The sequence below is a fragment of the Microtus pennsylvanicus genome, chromosome X (genome assembly GCF_037038515.1).
Source record: "Microtus pennsylvanicus isolate mMicPen1 chromosome X, mMicPen1.hap1, whole genome shotgun sequence".
Taxonomy (NCBI): Eukaryota; Metazoa; Chordata; class Mammalia; order Rodentia; family Cricetidae; genus Microtus; species Microtus pennsylvanicus.
The window spans coordinates 2129563-2148789 of NC_134601.1; positions in this window are offsets into that span (position 1 = coordinate 2129563).

Here is a 19227-nt window from a genome sequence, read left to right on the forward strand (position 1 = left end):
AGCCTATCCTTCACTTGGAAAGCTACTATAGAATTATACCCTTCTTGTGATATTTCCCTTGTATCATGTCATTATACTGCAGATTAATCATATCCAATTGAAGTTTGGGTAGAAGCTGTGGGACTACACAGTTAAATAGATTTTGAATCTAAACTCAAAGCATTGCAATAAAATGTGACCACTGCTAAGCCACTGTTTCAAGTGCTCCGTGGAAAGGCAAGTCAGGATGTCCAGTTTTGACTTCTGATAACAGATTTATGAATGGTGACGATTAAGCCCATGAGAATGAATGAAGATTATTGCTCATACCAATGGGTCAGTAACATGAGAGATTCAAAGATTTTCCTCAATACAGCTGTCAAATAAGGCAGTGCTAACCATGAGCTCGAAAGAACTCAGATTTTCACAAGTGAGCGGAATGTTGCCAACTTATTATTTTCTCCAGAGTTATTTAGCTGCCATCAGCTGTACCACATCTTCATTGATTCCACTTCATAATGTGTTCTATTAGTGTCTCCAAAGCTTCTTTTAAAATATTTTCTTCTGTGATTTTTTTCCACACACACCACTCATACAAGCTCATTCTCCAGTTGCTTAAAAGTTGGCATTGACTTTTCAAACAATAACTAAACAGTATTGGTAACATCTGCCAATTCATCAAGAGTCAAGGAAAACCACTGCATATTATTTGTCTTGTTTTTAAACCCACTACGCATTCGTTCCTAATAGTCTCAGTTCTTCAGGCAACTGTTCGGGCCAACAGGCTAATAGTCTTAACCACGTTAATTTTCTCTGGACACGTTTCTTCAGCTACTGCAATCAAATACAATTTAATGAACTTACTGTTGGTAAGGAGCTCTCTTTGCATGACTAACAGGTGAGCCACTTGGAAATGGACTCTGCTGGCAGTCGCCGTTCCTTTGTTGTGTGTATGTGGGTGTTTGTGAAGCAGTTTGGCTGTGATGAGACATTCTGTGTTCAAAGCTCTTGTTTTTCTGACCATTGCTTTCATGTGAGTTGAGACTATTGCTATCAGTAATTAGTCAGATGGTAGTGATGCGTATTAGAGTCTTTTAACAGGGTTCTCTTTTTGCATATCAAATGTGTTTGCCATCTGATTTGTGATAAGATCATCTATCCTTCATTGTACCTTTCTTCCTTTCTTTTGGTTTTTCAAGGCAGGGTTTCTCTGTAGCTTTGGTGCCTGATCCTGGAACTAGCTCTTGTGGACCAAGCTGATCTCGAACTCACAAAGATCCGTGTGCCTCTGTCTCCCGAATACTGGGATTAAAGGCATATGCCACCACCGCCAGACCCTTCATTGTACCTTAAAATTGCAACATGAGGGCTGGAAAGAAGACTCCGATGTTAAGAGTACTGACTGCTTTTCCAGAGGTCCTGAGTTCAATTCCCAGCAACACCGTGGTGACTTACAACCATCTACAATGAGATCTGGTGTCTTTTTCTGGTGTGCGGTCATACATGCCAACAGAACACTGTATAGACAATAAACAAATAAAAAAGGGCTGGGCTTATGGGGATCTTGGCAGCTTCTTTCCATCCTGCCTTTTCATCAATCTCATCCTATTGTGGGGATGTCCATTCTACAACTTGCTGTCCACCATGGGCCCCCACTTACCCAAGGATGAGAAGCCTTGCAGAGCCCTCCCTGTTAGGTTCTGTACTGTGGGACACAGTCCAGTCTCCCTCCCCAGGCTCTCACTGCTTCAGGGAGCACAGCTGGCCAGGTCCTCTGAGGGAGACCAGGCATCTTAGAATTCACACGGGAGAGAGAATGGCAAGCCTTTCTGTTTCTGGCAGTGATGCGCTGGGAAGTCACTCCTGGCTGAGGACAGCTCTGTCTGAGAAAGGCATGGTGTGCAGCGGACACCCAGCATCGCCCTGCTTTCTCTGCCTTCCCCGCCCCCTGCGGGTGCCAGGGCAACATGCTACCTGCAGGAGATGCATCAAGAGGATCCCCGTCCTTGCTTTTCAGTGTGCTGGATGGTGCACAGAGCTATTCATCACATTACTCTCTGGAAGAAAATTGGGCTATGTGAAACCAAAGCATGCTAGAAGTAACAAAAGAAAGTAAATGTGAACTGAAGCACAGAAGCGTTCACAATGCCATAGCAGGCACTCTCGGCTATATTTAGCAAAAGCACAGGCTCCTCTTCGGCGCTATCTGTATGCATCATCCAGACCTTCAAACTATCTGTATTATCCACAATCATTATCTCACCTCATCTACATGCTCATTTTCTCGGGAGGAGAAAAACCTCTCCTGATACTTTCTTTATGGATTGTGGGGAATCTGAGTGAGGGAGAGGGGGGACGGCAAACAATTGGTAAGGCATATAATTATCACTTTCAAAGACAACATTCACCTCCAGCTGGCCTATTTGTGTAAGTTCTAATGCCTGAAAAGAGAATTAATTAACCCAGGCAGGTCTCCCGAGCGCACATGTTCTCCTTCAAACCTATTTACAAACCTGCTTTAAGACGCCGAGACTTTGCAAGCAGCGAGTTCGCTATAAATACAGCTGCAGATGGACTTCTTAGAAGATGGAAATGGAAAATTCTGAGCAGGAATAACTTGACATTTGATTCTGGAACAATAGTAAAATGTCAACATCTGCCATGAAAATACAGAACCATAAAATAATGATTAAGGGCTCTTTTACTTTAAAATATAGATATTGGTTGTTTCTACACAGCTCTGTGCAGAATTACTTTATCTAAAAAAGAAAAAGAAAAAAAAAGCCCCCAAACTTCCATTTCCGAGGCGCTATTACACAACTGACTACTGAAAGGAGTGCACGGTGGATTCGCAGCTTTGTGGCCACACGAGAATAGTCCTCGGGGCGTCAGTCTCTCTCCCATGGACAGCGTACTGGAGCAATGCTGTTTGACGGCCTGATGAGGCTCCACGTGTCAAGCGTTAGAAAGATCCCAGGTGCCATCACAAATTGTCATCCCCAAATCTGCTTTAATGCTAACACTCATAATTATATTTATACCAGGCTTACATTTCCTTACAGCTTGGAATGACCACCTCCAGGATACTAATTATGTCCCTGATTCTGCTGTTTAGGATGTAAAAGAGAAGTTTCATTTTTTTCTATTTTTTCCAAGAAAAATTAACTATGGGTTTTTAAAAAAAAACATAAAAATTGAAGCCTGGACTTAAGTTTACGGTTGATCAATGTTACTCATGTTTGTACTATTGTGCAACCAAACTTCACACTCCAAAAATTTTCCTTTGACAACGCTGAAACTCTATACTCATTAAACAAGTCATCTCCTGTCACCTAGCTACTCACAACCACCAGTCTACTTTCTGCCTCTATGAATAGACTACTTCAGAGAGTATTTTTTAATCTTACAGCTGTTCTTTTCCATTTACTATTATGTTTTGAAGTACGTGGAACTAATCTAAGCCTTCTACCCCTTTTTATAACCAAATAGCATTCCTCAAAAACTCACTAAGATGGGAAAGTAGACAATTCAAAATAGCTACGGGAAGTTCCTGAAACTGACCAGATTCACTGGGTTCAAGACTATATAAATAGCAAAGACTGTGGGCAGAAGGCTCTTAGATAACACAAGCTACAAAGACCTCAAAGGAAGCAATAGACCACCCAAGTGGCCTAGAAGAAGCAGAGACCAACCAAAACAGCAGAGATCTGCTAGAATAAACAGACAAGCCAAAGACAAGCCACCTGCATGCCAAGAAGAGACTGAGCTGCCTCGAAAGGCTCTGACTAGATGAGTCACCTGGAAAGGACACTCTCCAACATATTGAGCCACCGGCAGGCTGTGCAGTGTGTTCTAGGTTCCCAGCTTTGTGAGATGTCACCCAGACTGGGGTGGACTTTGATGTTGCAGCTGCCTTTGAGTAAGTGACCCCTCACTCCCATTTCTGTAAGTCACTCCAAACCTAAGTTCAGCACGTTGGACTTTGGTGGTTTCTGTACTTTGCTCTGTCATGGGCTCCCTATCTGGGGTGAGGAGAGGTTTGTTGACTTCTCCACAGGAAAAGTCTGTCACACAACAAATGGATATGTAACAATTTGTTTATCTTTCCATCCATCTATGAACACTTAAGTCACTGGGGTTGGTGAATCACATTGGATAGTATTTATGTCTTAGTAAATATTTCTAAACCCATGAACACAGACTCTATTTTCATTTATTTGGGACTGTTTTTCCTTCTTAAGCAGCCTGGTTGAAATATACTCCACATGCCATAAGCCTCGCCTATTTGAAGAGTATAGTTCAATGTTTTCTTTTTCAGTTTTAGCAGCTTAATTGAAATATAATTAATATGCTATTCATTTTACCTATTCAAAGAGTAAGAATTATTTTTAATACATTGACAGGGCTGTAAAACCATTTCCAACATCCACTTTTAGGCCAGTTTCAAACCCCTTAAATGAAGAAATAACCATGATCCATTGGCAGTCAGTTCCCAGTTACTTCTTTCTAATTTTTAGCCATTAGCAACCACCAAAGTGTTTTATATTCCTATGAGTTAGCTTATTCTGGATAATTAATATATATGGATACATAAAAGATGTGGTCTTTGTGGCTGCTTTCTTTTCGCTAAAATATTTTCAAGGTTCGTCTATATTATAGTATGTAGCTGACTTCATTTCTTTTGACTGGTGAATAGGACTCCACCTGTGGGCAATGACCTTCTAACAGGGATCACCTAAGGCCATTGGAAAACACAGCTATTTACATTACAATTCATAACAGTAGCAAAATTACAGTTATGAAGTAGCAATGAAAATAATTGTATGGTTGGGGCGGGGTCACCACAATGTGGGGAATTGTATTAAAGGGTCTCAGCATTAGGAAGGTAGAGAACCACTGCTCTAGATATACCATGATTGATTCATCTGTTCATAAGGTAATAGACATTTGTGTTATTTACCTCTTTTGATTATTATAAATAACCAGCTTGAAAATTCATGTATAAGTGTTTATTCTGATGTATATTTCGAATCTAGTGTTCTTTTTTTTTTCATTTTATCCACAAGGTTATGTTACCGTTACAAGTTCCTAATTACAAAACAAAACACCGCCAGGCGGTGGTGACGCACGCCTTTAATCCCATTCTTCTAAATGTTCTATAACCTTCTGGAAGAGCCACCAGCTGGGGGATTAAGTGTTCAAACACCTGAGCCTACAGGAGACATTCACATATAAATGCCATCACCCTAACTAACTTGACTGTGACCGGGATGCCTGCTTCTTCCTGTCTTGTGGACTTGGCTATTCTGAATATTTTACATCAGTGGAGAGTATTCTGAATATTTTACATCAGTATGTAGACTTTCTGTCTCTATCCCTTTATTTAGTAGATTTTTTAGAAAGTTTTTTTTTATTTTTAGGGCCAAATAATATTTCATTGTCTAAATGTATAATGCTTTGTTAATCAGTCCACAGACATTTGTGCCCTTTTTGCTTTTTAGCTTTATAAACACGCTGTTACAAATGTCCATGTACACATTTTCTTCTGAACTTCTGCTTTTTTATACAGCTGGTTGTGTGTGTGCCAGTGCACACAAGTGTGTGCATATGCACGCGTACTTGTGGAAGTGTATATGTGTGGAAGCCAGAGATCAACCTTGGAAGCCAGTCAGGTTATTTCTTGACATAGGGTCTCTCATTGACCTGGAATTCACTGAGTAGGCCAGGCCGCTTGGCCAGTGAGGATAAGAGATCTGCCTGTCTATGCTTCTTCAGCACTGGGATTCTAAGCATGTACCACCAAGCACGGTCTTTTCAGATTTATTATTATGTATACAATGTTCCACCAGCACACCTGCCTGCACATCAGAAGGAGGCACCAGGTCTCATTACAGATGGCTGTGAGCCACCATGTGGGTGCTGAGAATTGAACTCAGGAGCTCTGGAAGAACAGCCAGGGCTTTCAACCACTGAGCCATCTCTCCAGCCCCAAGCCCAGCTTTTCATTTAAAAATTTGTTTATTTTATTTTATATGTATAAGTGTTTTGCTTGCATGTATGTGTGTGTCCCTGGTACTTCTGGAGGAGAGAAGAGACCATTGGATCCCCTGGAAGGAATTGTGAATGGTTGTGAGCCATCGCATGAGCGCTGGGAACCTAACCCCAGGTCCTCAGCAAGAGCAGTACATGTTCTTAACCATGAAGTCATCTTTTTGTTGTTGTTGTTGTTGTTTTGTTTTTTTGAGACAGGGTTTCTCTGTAACTTTGGAGCCTGTCCCTGGAATTAGCTCTTGTAGACCAGGCTGGCCTTGAACTTACAGAGATCCACCTGCCTCTGCCTCCCTAGTGCTGGGATTAAAGGCGTGCGCCACCCCCCCACCCCCCCACCCCGGCCTCAGTCATCTCTTGATTCCTCACTCCAGCCCAGATATTTTATGTGACACTGGGAATTGAATTCAGGGATTCCTTTATATGGGCACTGGGAATTGAATTCAGGGATTTTTTTTATGTGGGCACTGGGAATTGAATTCAGGTCCTTGCACTTATGTGATATGCATTTTACCAACTGAGCATCCCTCTAGCTCTAGACCTATACTTTGAATTTAATAGAGTACTTTCAGTGCCTCTAGAATTGGGATCACTGGGTCATATGGCAACTTCACCTTTAACTTCTCAAAGAAATGCCAAAGAAACTGCACAATTTTATATTCGAAGAAGCAATGTATGAAAGCTTCAAGTTCTATTTTCTTCTTCTTTTAACCATTCTTGTTGCTGTGAAGCAGTATCTCACCATAGTTTGCATTTGTATGTCCCCAGTGATTCATGTTGAACACGTTCCCCCATGTGTTTAATGGTCATTGTAGCTTATTATTTGCCCATTTTTAATTAGAATTATCTGTCTTTTGTTATGGAGCTATAGAAATTCTTTATATATTCAGGATACTGGACCCTTATTAGATCAGTGAATTGCAGATATTTTCCCCATTTTGTGCCTTCTTACTTTCTCGATAATACTGTTTGCACCTTTTTTTTTGTTTTTTGATTTTTTTTTTTTGAGACAGGATTTTGCTATATAACCAAGCAGGCTTTGAATTCACTGTATAACCCAGACTGGCCTTGAACTTAAAACAGTCTTCTTGCTTCAGCTTTATGCATGCTGAGATTGCAGTACCAGTTTTCCTCCTTGCCAATACTGGGTTAAAGAACCCAGTATTCCCACTGAAAGTGTGTTGACAGTTGAAATCATCAGCCCAAATGTCAAGCTAATTTTGAGTCTTGATCTAGGCTGCCATCAGCTCCATCTATCTACTGGGTGAGTCTGGACAGTGAGCGGTAAGAAGTGAATTGAAGATAGACAACTTGATTTGAGCTCACAGTTCAAGGTGGTCCATTATTGTAGTGGGCTTCTTGGGGTTGCCAGTTCACAAAAAATGACATGGAGATTTATTAATAATTATAAAGGCTTAGAAATGGTCCACTCGCTCTTAATTTAAGTTAACTTTAAGTTAACTCACTTAACTTAAATCATTTTATTAATCTTTGTTTTCCCTAGAAACTTGTTATTTCTCTTCCACCTTCTGTTTCCTTCCCATGTCCTCTGGTGTCCCTCCCATACCAAGATTCATCTCCTCTCTCTGCCCAGAAATTCCCGCCTAACTTCTTCCTGCCTAGCTATTGACCATTCCGCTCTTTATTAAACCAAGAAGAAGGCGCCTTGGCAAGGACACATCTTCACAGTATACAAAAAAGATTATCTGTAACAGGAATTTAAAGTCTCCGGAGCTTGAAGCAGCTCCTCCCATTGTGTCTGTAGCCAGAAAGAAAAGAACACTAATTCTCCAACAGGGATTGTGCTGCCCACAGTGGATGGCTCTTCTCACCTCAGTTAATGTAATCTAAATAATCCCCCCACAGTCCTGTCCGGAGGCTCGTCTGCCAGGTGATTTAAGATTCTGCCAAATTGGGAAATTAACCCCAACCACCCAATTGTCGATTCATACTATCTTGAGAAACAGGAGAGCCAAACCAGGGGAGCGAGGCAGAATTCTAGATGTGGAGACGAGGAAAAAAATATAGGAAAGAGAACACCTCAGGAATTGAAGTAATGCAACATTTAGGGCTCATTTACTTTGTCCTTGGCTTGGGTAAGAGAGACTGCTCTGGCAGCTCCTACATAGACTGTGTGCTTGCAGAATGGCTGCCACATCTGGGCAAGGCTTGGCTTTCCTGGTCAGAAGCATCTGAACATACTGTAGTACACGCTGCAACAGAGCTACAGAAAGTCAGGAGTAATACTAGATGGTGACAAACAGGCCTGTGGTCCCCTTGCATAATAACACTTATTAGCCTTCATTTGCTTTCTCTCTGGAAAAGCAGATGGCATTATTCATGAATTACAGCCTCTTACAGAAATATCTTTTGGCTTGATTTTTGAAAATGCTCTTCTCTGAATGTTCGTTATCACACCCTGTCCTTCTTAAGGTGAAGAAATACGTCTTCGTGCAAAAGTGTCTCGGCTTGGTGTATAAAGAGGAAAACATTTGCAGCTTCTGACAGGCGTCCTTGTATTTCTCAACACTTTTCTGACCTTCCCTCGCAGCAGTAGTCTCAAACGGGGCTGCACTCGGAGGTTTTCTGTTGAGCTTCTGTAGTGGCTTATTCAAATAGGGTTCAGCAAGAATAAGTCGTCTGATTAAGGCGCTGGGTGTGTATTTCTGATTTCTCTTTAGTGAGACCTCATTTAGATGTTCCCATAGAAGCGGTCTTCCAAAATTTTCTTTGCAGCCGCTTTTCTGTATTATAGCTGTTTACAGAGGCATTTTTACCAAAGAAGCATCCACTGTCATCTGTGACTTCTAGCACATCATATTTTACTGTCTATGGGGATCAAATGTCAATGGAAAAGGGGGTCCGCAAGATGACTTGGGATGTAAAGCACTTGGAGCCAAAGTCTGATGATATGGACACACACACACACACACACACACACACACACACACACGTCAATGAATAAATATAAATAAACCCAAAGGGAAAAAAGATGGCAGCTGGACAACAGTGGCACACAACTCTGATCTCAGCACACAAGAGGCAGAGACAGGGGGATCCCAGTAAGTTCGAGGCCAGCCTGGTTTACAGAGCTAGTTCCAGGATAGCCAGAGCCATTATACAGTGAAAGCTTGTCTCAAAAATACCAAAGGAAAAAAAAGACAGCTAAGGTTTCTTAGCCACATTTTTCTCCTTTTGCGCTAACAGCCAAAGGTTCTGCAATGGTTTTTATAGACTCAGAAAACTGTTGCCTGGGAAACAATGATTCTATGGAGGAAGCTCCTGCCCTTCCTCTCTATACTATTCATTTCTGTGCTTTCAGTTTCCCTCAAATAATCAACCTTTAACACGCAATGACAATACTGAAATAGGCAGGAAACTGGTCATTTTTAAGCAATTCCAGCTGTTAAAAAGTAACTTTTCCATTTTAAAAATGTGATCTTTTTAAACACTTCTGAAGCACACAAAATTGTTTTGAAGAGAGTTCTACATCTTCCTCATTTAAAAGAATGACAAATCTGTAAACAGTATTTAAGCATCTGCTAAAGGAACATTCCATGGACTGTCTGAGTTGAGTTTTGTTTGCAGGGAGGACACCGTTAAGAGACAACCTCTTTCTGCCTCCTACTGGTAACCTAAGAAGTGACATGCGTTCACATCTCAGCCCTAACTGGCTCAGAAACTGTGTACAGTCGTGAGAACAGCTGTTCATATTTGCTTAAAAGGAAATAACAAGCAACATTTTAGATATAAGATTTTTTTTCTGATATATGATTCACAGACCAAAAAATTCATCATTTTAAAGTTTATTTACAAAACTGCACAACTAGACTCGGTACCTAATGCCAGAATATTCCACCCCCAAAGAAATTCCATGTCTTGACAGCTGCTCCTCATTCGTTCTTCCTACCCATCACTGAAAACCATTACTCACCGTCTGCCTCAACAGATTTTCTTATGCTAGACATAACATGTAAAGGCAATCATGCGCTCTGTATTCTTTCTGACTGCCTTTTGTGCATGCATGTGGTGTACACGTGTGTTCATGTGAAGGGAACACATGTATAGAGATGCATTGGCATGTCAGGAGTATAAAGGACAGAGGTGCCCTGAGTGTCTTACTTTATCACTCTGCATTTCCCACTGAGGCATGCTCGTTCACGGACCCAGGTGCTCAGGGGTTTAGCTAATCTAGGGATCCGCTAGCTCTGCCTCTTGAGTGCTGAGATTACAGGCAAACCACCACACCTCTTTAGCACTTAAATAGGTAGGTACTGGGGATGTGAACTTGAGTCCTCGTACTTGCACAGAAAGCACTCAGAGGTATCTCATCAGGCCCTGATACGCCTTTTTTTATGAATCCTAAGGTAAAGGTTCACTAATGTCGGTCTAATGTATATATTGCATTTAGTTTATCAGTTGAAAGGCTAGTTAAGCTGTTTCCACCTTGGGAATATTATGAGTAACGCTGCTGTGAACATTAGAGTCCACGGACTTTGTGGGTCCTTTCACTTGCTATGGACATATACCTAGGACTGGAGTTCGTGCATCACATGATGTGGCTCAATATTTATCCATTTCAGGAGCTTCTAGACTGTATCAAAGTGGTATGACCATTCTATGCTGCCCCCAACATGAATAAAATTCCTCATTATGCTAGTATCTTTTATTATCCCATGTATATACACATATCATAATAATTATAGTCATTCGAGGGCATATGAAAAGGGATTACATAGTGATGCTGGGTTTTTTTTGTACTTCCCTCATAACTAAAGGTATTGAACAACTCTTGGTAAACTTACTGGACGCTTATGTAAATTTCCAAAGAAATGAATATCCCAGATTTTTGTTCATTTCCCCCTAATTAAATGGTCTGTCTTGTTGTGTTGTCGGACTACCTTACATATTTAATGTATGAAATCCTCATTATATGTGTGATTTGCAACTATTTTCTCTGATTCCATGAGTATCTTATCACTTTCCTGATGAAATCCAATTATCTATTTTTTACTTTTGCTATTTTGTGTCATATTTCACAATCTAGGTATTAAAGATTTATGCCTATCTTTCCTTTTTAATGAAGAAGGACATTAAAAAGAAATCCCACACTAGCTCAGAATTGAGGATAATAAAGGGTTATTTATTTAGAGGTAGACTCACAGACCTCTGCACAAATGGACTGTGAGTTCGAGACCAGCCTGGTCTACAAGAGCTAGTTCCAGGACAGGCTCCAAAACCACAGAAAAACCCTGTCTCGAAAAACCAAAAAAAAAAAAAAATGGAGAACAGGAACCAAATCACACCTCCGGAAGAGAGAGGCTGGACATGTGCTTTACATTGGCATATATAGTATAAGAGGCCACGCCCAAGTGGGCAGGTAACTTAAAGATTACTGGCTGTAGGAATTCCTACAGCATTTTAATAGTTTTATAAATATTTAAAACTCTTACATTTACTTAGTTGTTCTATTTTTAGTGAATTTTTAAAAGAAAATAAGCATGTATAATATCATATTCTTGGCCTTTTGGTGACTGTTGTTATATGAACCCCTAAACTAACATATTTTTAAAGTCTCTGAAGAGATCTATCAAGAAAAGTAAAGGTACATATGGCCAGCCAGCATGAAGGGTGTAAAACAATATATCATTATGTGTGTTACAGATACCAAGAATACTAAACCAAAGTTTACGAGGTAACAGGCCAGCTAATTTGTATAGTTAGAGCAGAGGGACAAAATTTTACAAAATTGTAACTTAAAAAAACTAGACTCAATAATGTTAAAAAATCATTTTCTCCACAAATGGATCATAGATTCAGTATAATCCATGTCAGAATTCTTACAAGCTTTGAAAAGAGAAATTATAATGGCATTCAGAATTTATATAGAAATGCAAATATCTTAGAATAGTTGAAGCAATTTTGAAAATTAGGATAAGATTAGGGGCTATTCTGACTGGTTTCAATCTGTTCAAGATTGGGAAATTATAATAATCAAGATAGTGTGATATTTGTATAAAGATATGAAATAGGTCAATGAAACCACATAAAGACCAGAAATTAAACCATCCGGACATACAAATAGACCAATTTACTGATGCTAACATAACTGCTTGGAAGAAGGATAGTTCTTTTTCCATATTTTAATTAAAAGCAGAGCTATAGAAACATAAGCTAATGGCCAGGGATCATAACTTTATAGATATGTGGTCATTAAACATGAATAGAAAATGGATACAGTAGCACACAGCTTTCCAAGTAAATACAAATAAATGGAGAAAAATGGTGCTCAAGCAGGAGAAGATAACTACCAGGCCAGCCCGAGCTACATAATAAAGCTCTAGCCGCCCTGGAGAAAATCTATTTTGGAATATGTTTTTCAAAAGGTGTGTAGTTTGGGTCCAAAATGTCTACCTCAGTGGAGTGTGCTAGTTAGATTTTTGTCTCTGTCACAAAACATGTGACAAACAACTTATGAGAGGAAAGACTTGGTTTGGCTCAGACTTTCAGAGTTGCCAGGCTATGGTCAGCTGGTCCCATCACTGTGGGCCTGTGGCAAGCTTAGCACCACAGCTGGAACTGTGTGCTGGTGGAAACCAACTTACCTAATCATGACAGACATCCATGGCCACAGAAGGCAGCTCCTTACCCTCCACTTGCGCTGATGAAACCACTCCTCCTTTCCTGAGGATGCGCCTGTTCTAGAGCGAGCCAGTTCTCTTCATGTGCCATATCTCATTCACCGTAGACCTGTAGTCAAAAGGAAGCCTCAGTACATTGGGGATGGAGAGTGCCAAGTCAGCATCAAAGATACCAAGAAACGTGGGGGAAGTTTGAATTAATATGTACTAAACAACTGGCTATTGAAGATGCTCTATTAAGGACAGTAGAATTTGTCCTTGTTTTGCCAGTTGTAGTATTAGAGTATACTTATCCTTTTACTGCTCTGAAATATTCCACACTATAGTAGATACCATTGTGGTTTGAACCTGGAATATTCCCCATAGGCTCAGGTTGAGAATTTAGAGATGGGACCTTGTTGGTAGAAATAGGTCCCTAGGGGTGTGGCAGGGTAGAGACTAAAAGACCATGAATGGTTTCTGAGTATGATCACAGTCTAGATAGTCTGTATTAAGCCTTCAGAGAAACACTTTTCACAGAGCAGCCTTGAATGTATTTTACAGGGAGATTTTAAAGGTAAAAAACCAGGAAAAACTACATTCTGGTTGACAGATGCTAAGGGAAGTAAAATGAGAAAACAGCTTAACAGAAGCCAGAAACATACAGTTAGCTGGGGCATTTTAACCTCGAGTTTCTAGAACAGGGGTGGGTACTTTCCCATGGGACTTTTCACAGTAGAGGTGGAAGGGGGAGACAGTTTCACAGTTTCAGATTAAACCAAATAGCTCCAACTGAGACAAAATGGCGGAAGATTGGCCCCATCACAGATTCAGATCTCTGGATGCTTTACTTCCCTCCTTCTCAATTTCCTGTTTCACTGCCACAGGCTTCTGTTGCCATGGATGAAGCCGTTCTTCCAGGCCTTCCATGCTACAATGGACCAAAATTCCCTAAGCCATGAGCCCAGATAAACCTCCTATCCCTTAAGTGGTTTCTGTACGGTATTTTGTCACGCCAAAAAAGTACTATAGATGTTAAAGCTCCAGAAATTGCTCAGCATGGTCCAGTGGAAGGAACTGTGAAGGAAGTATGTTTGTGTCGATTTATCACAGGTGATTCACCTGCTCATTTCCTGAAGCATCTGCCTTGAAAGGCCGGGTGACTGTCTCTAGATGACTAAGGATTTGAAACAAGTTGATGAGGTAATCCTAAATGGCTTTTCCTTTCCTTTGAAAAGAATAACTTTTACAAGAATTGCTAATCTAAGAAACACACACACACTAAGGCCAGCTGGCCTGGGTCTGAAAAAGCCTGGGATAAAACCGGACTTGCTGAACATAGCGGACAATGAGGACTACTGAGAACTCAAGAACAATGGCAATGGGTTTTTGATCCTACTGCACGTACTGGCTTTGGGGGAGTCTAGGCAGTTTGGATGCTGATGGAGGAAGGTCATTGGCTAATAAAGGAACTGCCTTGGCCCATTTCATTGGTTAGAAGATAGGTGGGAGGAGTAGACAGAACAAAATGCCGGGAGGAAGAGGAAGTGAGCTCAGACTCGACAGCTCTCCTCTCGGGAGCAGACGCCTCAGAGAGACGCCATGCTCCCGGCTCCTGGGCAGACACACGCGATGAAGCTCTGAAGTTGCGACCCAGGATGGATGTAGGCTAGAATATTCCCGGTAAGACCGGTGCTACACAGATGATAAGAAATGGGCTAGTCCAGGTGCGAGAGTTAGCCTAGAAGAGGCCAGGTAGAAATGAGCCAAGCAGTGATTAAATGAATACAGTGTCTGTGTAATTATTTCGGGGCATAAGCTAGCCAAGCAGGCGGCTGGGGTGTTGGGGACGCAGCCCCACCGCCGCTCCTAATTACTACAGGATGCTCACCTTACTAGACCTGGATGGAGGTAGGTGGTCCTTGGACTTCCCACAGGTCAGGGAACCCTGATTGCTCTTCGAGCTGATGAGGGAGGGGGACTTGATCGGGAGAGGGGGAGGGAAATGGGAGGCGGTGGCGGGGAGGAGGCAGAAATCTTTAATAAATAAATAAATTCAAAAACACACACACACATAGAGAGAGACGGAGAGAGAGAGAGAGAGAGAGAGAGAGAGAGAGAGAGAGAGAGAGAGAGAACCTGTTTCACAGCACTTGCCTCCAAATCAAAGACCCACCATTTCCATAAGGCCACCTGTTTCTGTTTCCAAAAGACTATGGCCACCAGGCTTGTTGGGTCTTGACAATCCTTCATGAAAGGAGGGGCTGATGAAGAGGACTCATTGGACTCTCACCTGGGAATCCAACCTCTCCTCTCAACCGTTTGTAAGTGATTTTTCTCTAATTGCACATGTCCTAAAGGAGGGCTACAGTATATAGGCGAGGAAAGACTAAAAGGAGGCTCTCTGGTGCTATTTTGTTTGTAGTCTAACAAATAAAGCTCACCTGAGATCAGAGGGCGAAGCTAGCCATTAGTTAACCATAGAGGTCTGGAGGTCTGTACAGACAGACAGGAAGTAATATGGCTGGGCAGAGAGAGGAATGTAAGGCGGGAGGAAACAGGAGCTCGGCCTCTTTTTTTCAGTCTGAGGATTTCATAGAGTAAGAGTTTTAGTGGCTGGCTGCTCTGCTTCTCTGATCTTTCAGCTTCCAGTCCCTGATATCTGCCTCTGGATTTTTACTATTAAGACCAATTAGAACTCGTGCTACAAGGCTCCATCTATGCGGCTGTGGGGAAGTCATCATTCATGCTCCGTGAAGACTTCCCAGTGTGCCCTCTTTGAGTTCACCCATGCTATTGTCAGTAACCTCACCCATGTTCAATAAACTCATTAGTTCCTCTAAGTAAACTTTGGTGCACTCTAAATTTGGTTTGTTGTTGGGACCTTATGAAGAGGGGGTAGATGTTTACACTTTGATGGAGGTGGGTTGTTGCAGGAGATCCTTCCGCTCCTCCAGCCGCCCATTGGGGCGTGGTCTCTCTCTTTAAAAAAGAGGCCACTTCCCTCCTCACTCTCTCTTACTTCCTGCTCTGGCGGTGACTAGACTCCCTTCCTGATTGCGCAGAGGGCTGTTGTCTGGGACGGTGATCTGTAAGTTTTTTCCCCTTTTAAATAAATAACCATTCTATTAATCATAATTCCAAACTGGTGTGGGATTGTTTGTGACTTACGCCTTCACCTTCAGTGGGTCTTGTATCTATCTGTTGCTTTCATTGGTTAAATAATAAAGAAACTGCCTGGCCTTTGATAGGACAGAAAATTAGGTAGGCAGAGTAGACAGAACAGAATGCTGGGAGAAAGAAGCAGAGTCAGGAAGTCACCTGATTCTCCCACTCCAGACAGACGCAGGTTAAGATCTTCCCTGGTAAGCCACCTCGTGGGTTACACAGATTATTAGAAATGGGTTAGATCAATATGTAAGAGCTAGCCAATAAGAGGTCAAAACTAATGGGCCAAGCAGTGTTTAAAAGAATACAGTTTTCGTGTAATTATTTTGGGTAAAGCTAGCCGTGCGGCCGGGTGCCAGGGATGCAGCCCCGCCACTCATATTTCAACAACACTTCCTCCCATGAAAAGAATTTTAGGAGCAGAACCTTTCCCCAAATGCATATGCTAACATTTTGTCTCACTTACTATATCATTTGTATACCATTATCTGGGTGTGAATATAGACATATATATGTATGTATGTATGTTTGCTAAGCTTTCTGAGAGTGATTGGTACAGTGAAACATTCCATTGCATATTTTCTAAAAACCTCTTCTAAGAACTACATGGCTGTAGTATAATAAAAAAATATTAAATTTACCACTCATAGAAAGGTTTGATCTACTCTCAGTTCCAAATTCCGATTTTGTGAACTGACCCATAGTGTCTTTTATAACTCAATTGTGCAGGTTTAGTACAGAATCCAATCTAGGGACCAGATACTGTCACCACATCTCATTAATCTCCTTTAGTCTGTCCTTTGTGCCACTGAGAGTTTTGAATATGATCCCATTTCCCATTTTGCTTTAATAGACTGCTCCCTACTTGAAATTTGTCTGGTAATTTTCCCATGTTTGGGTTTATGCTGTGCATTCACAGCCGGACAACTCTGTAATGGATGCTGTGGCCTTCTTGCAGCCTATTGCTTGGAGATGCGAACTATTTATTGGTAACTGTGTATGATGTTAATTTTAATCACATGATTCAAGTTGTTTTCTGATCTTGTCACGTAATAGTTATTATTTTCCTCTGGAAACTAATGAGTGTGGAGACACACTTTGCAAACTGCTCAAATACTTTGCTCATCATCAAAATTCCCCCTTTGATTTAGCTGTTTCTCTTTTGTGCAGTTGATTTCCACCTGACTCATTTTTTACTATAGTCATTTAAAAATGATGGTACTCAGGCCCCTTTGTCCTTTTTTTCTTTTTTTAGAGGGAGTCTTTCAGCCCAGACATATAAGTCAAGTATAGGTGTGAGTCACAGCCTCCTCTTTATCTCTTAAAACAGCTTTTACTAGGCTGGTCCTCTCTAGATGGGAATACAAGAGCTCTTCACAACTGAGCCATCTCCCCAATACCACAGATCCTACATCTGCCTTAGCACTAATAGCTGCACATACATGTGATATGGCTACCCGTCATAGATTTTTAGGATACATATAGACAGAATGCAAGTTAGTGTCCTGGTCTCTACAGGTCCAGTGATACCTCCCACTCCAATCTGGTGAAATTATCTTCAGTTCCTGAAGTTATAAATACATATACTCAGGGAAATGATCAATTCTCATATCTGGGATACATGAATCAGGGATTTATGACCTTTAAGATGAGTAAGGGGAAATGACATCCGACTCTCAATGATGTCCACTTCTTAACCAAAAAGTAATACCTGTACTGACTCTGGTAGAACTACAGGGGGTAAATGTCAAAGCAAGGACTAGAAATAGTTTGCTATAACATTCTTAAACCCAAAACTAATGCAAAAGTCCATGATATACAAAGTATCAACATGTTAGAGTGCCAACAATAAACAGAATTAGTCCTTGAGTCAGAATCCTTCCATTGTCTTGTTACATACATGAACTTTTCAGTCATATGCCACTAATTCACATAAAATCTTAATCATTGTATCATCCCACGGTACATGATTTTGCCACCTGCTATCGTAATATCATGTTGGCCAAATCTGGATACTAAAAAGTAGGAGTAACCCAGATACTAGAAAATGAGGGGACAAGGAGTGGTTAGATGGATCTGTGAATAGGAAGAGGAACTTGCTACCAAGGTTGAAGACCCATATCCTGGAAGGAGAGAACCAATTCCTACACACACATATACGGGGGGGGGGATACAAAATTAAAAAATAATAATGTGGTGTGGAAGAACAATTCTATATCTGTCTATTATGTTTTAAATAAACACTGATTGGTCAGTAGCCAGGCAGGAAGTATAGGTGGGACAACCAGACAGGAAGTAGAGACGGGACAATAAGAACAGGAGAATTCTAGGAAGGAGGAAGTCCATTCCTCCCCAGTCCTGCCCAGATCACAGAAGAAGCATGATGTGACCTACCCCGCCGAAAAAGGTACCAAGCCATGTGGCTAACATAGATAAGAATAATGGGTTAATATATGTTATAAGAGCTAATACAAAGCCTGAGCTAATGGGCCATTCCGTTTATCATTAATATAGACTCTCTATGTGATTTTTTTCTTTGGGGCTTATTGGCTGTGGGAACTGGGCAGGACAGAAACCCCAACAAGCTGGCCTTCATGCTACAATAATGTAAAATATTTTTAAAGAAAATGAGTGCTGGGCTGAAGAAATGGCTCAGAGGTTAAGAGCACTGACTGCTCTTTCAGAGGTCCTGAGTTCAATTCCCAGCAACCACATGGTGACTCACCATCACCTATAATGAGATCTGGCGCCCTCTTCTGGCCTACAGGCATGCATGCAGACAGAACACTATACATAATAAATAAATTTAAAAAATGAAGGAAAATGAGTGCTAACTCTCTTAGACATGTAAAAAAGTGTTGTATGGGAGCTGGAGAGAGCATAGTAGGTTAAGAGCACTTGCTGCTCTTTCAGAGGACCCAGGTTCAGTTCCCAGCACTGACGCTGCACTTTACAATTATCTATAACTTCAGTTCCATAGTATCTGACACCATTTTCTGGTCTCCTTGGTCACCAGGCACACACATAGTGCACAGACATACATGCAGGAAAACACTCATATACAATTTTAAAATATTAAAAGAAAGAGAAATTGCTGCCAATAGTAAAGTTTTAGTGGGGCAACCAGAAAGGAGGCAGACATAGCAGAGAAATGTGAGTGTACCTGGAGATCTTCTGAAGTGAAGACTTCTTTCTCACACTCCTACCGTGGCAGGCTTCTGTGGGAGGAACATGGCATCTGATTGGTGTCCAATAGCCCAGCTCAATGGTAGACTTCACACTGCTCAAGTACAGGCTCTGGGTTTGATCCCTGGCACCGCACATGATAAAAACATAAATTTTCATGGTCGTGATTGCTTCTTTGCTTTTACTAGAAGACTCAAAAGTATCCCATTTTTGAGAGGGCCCCGAG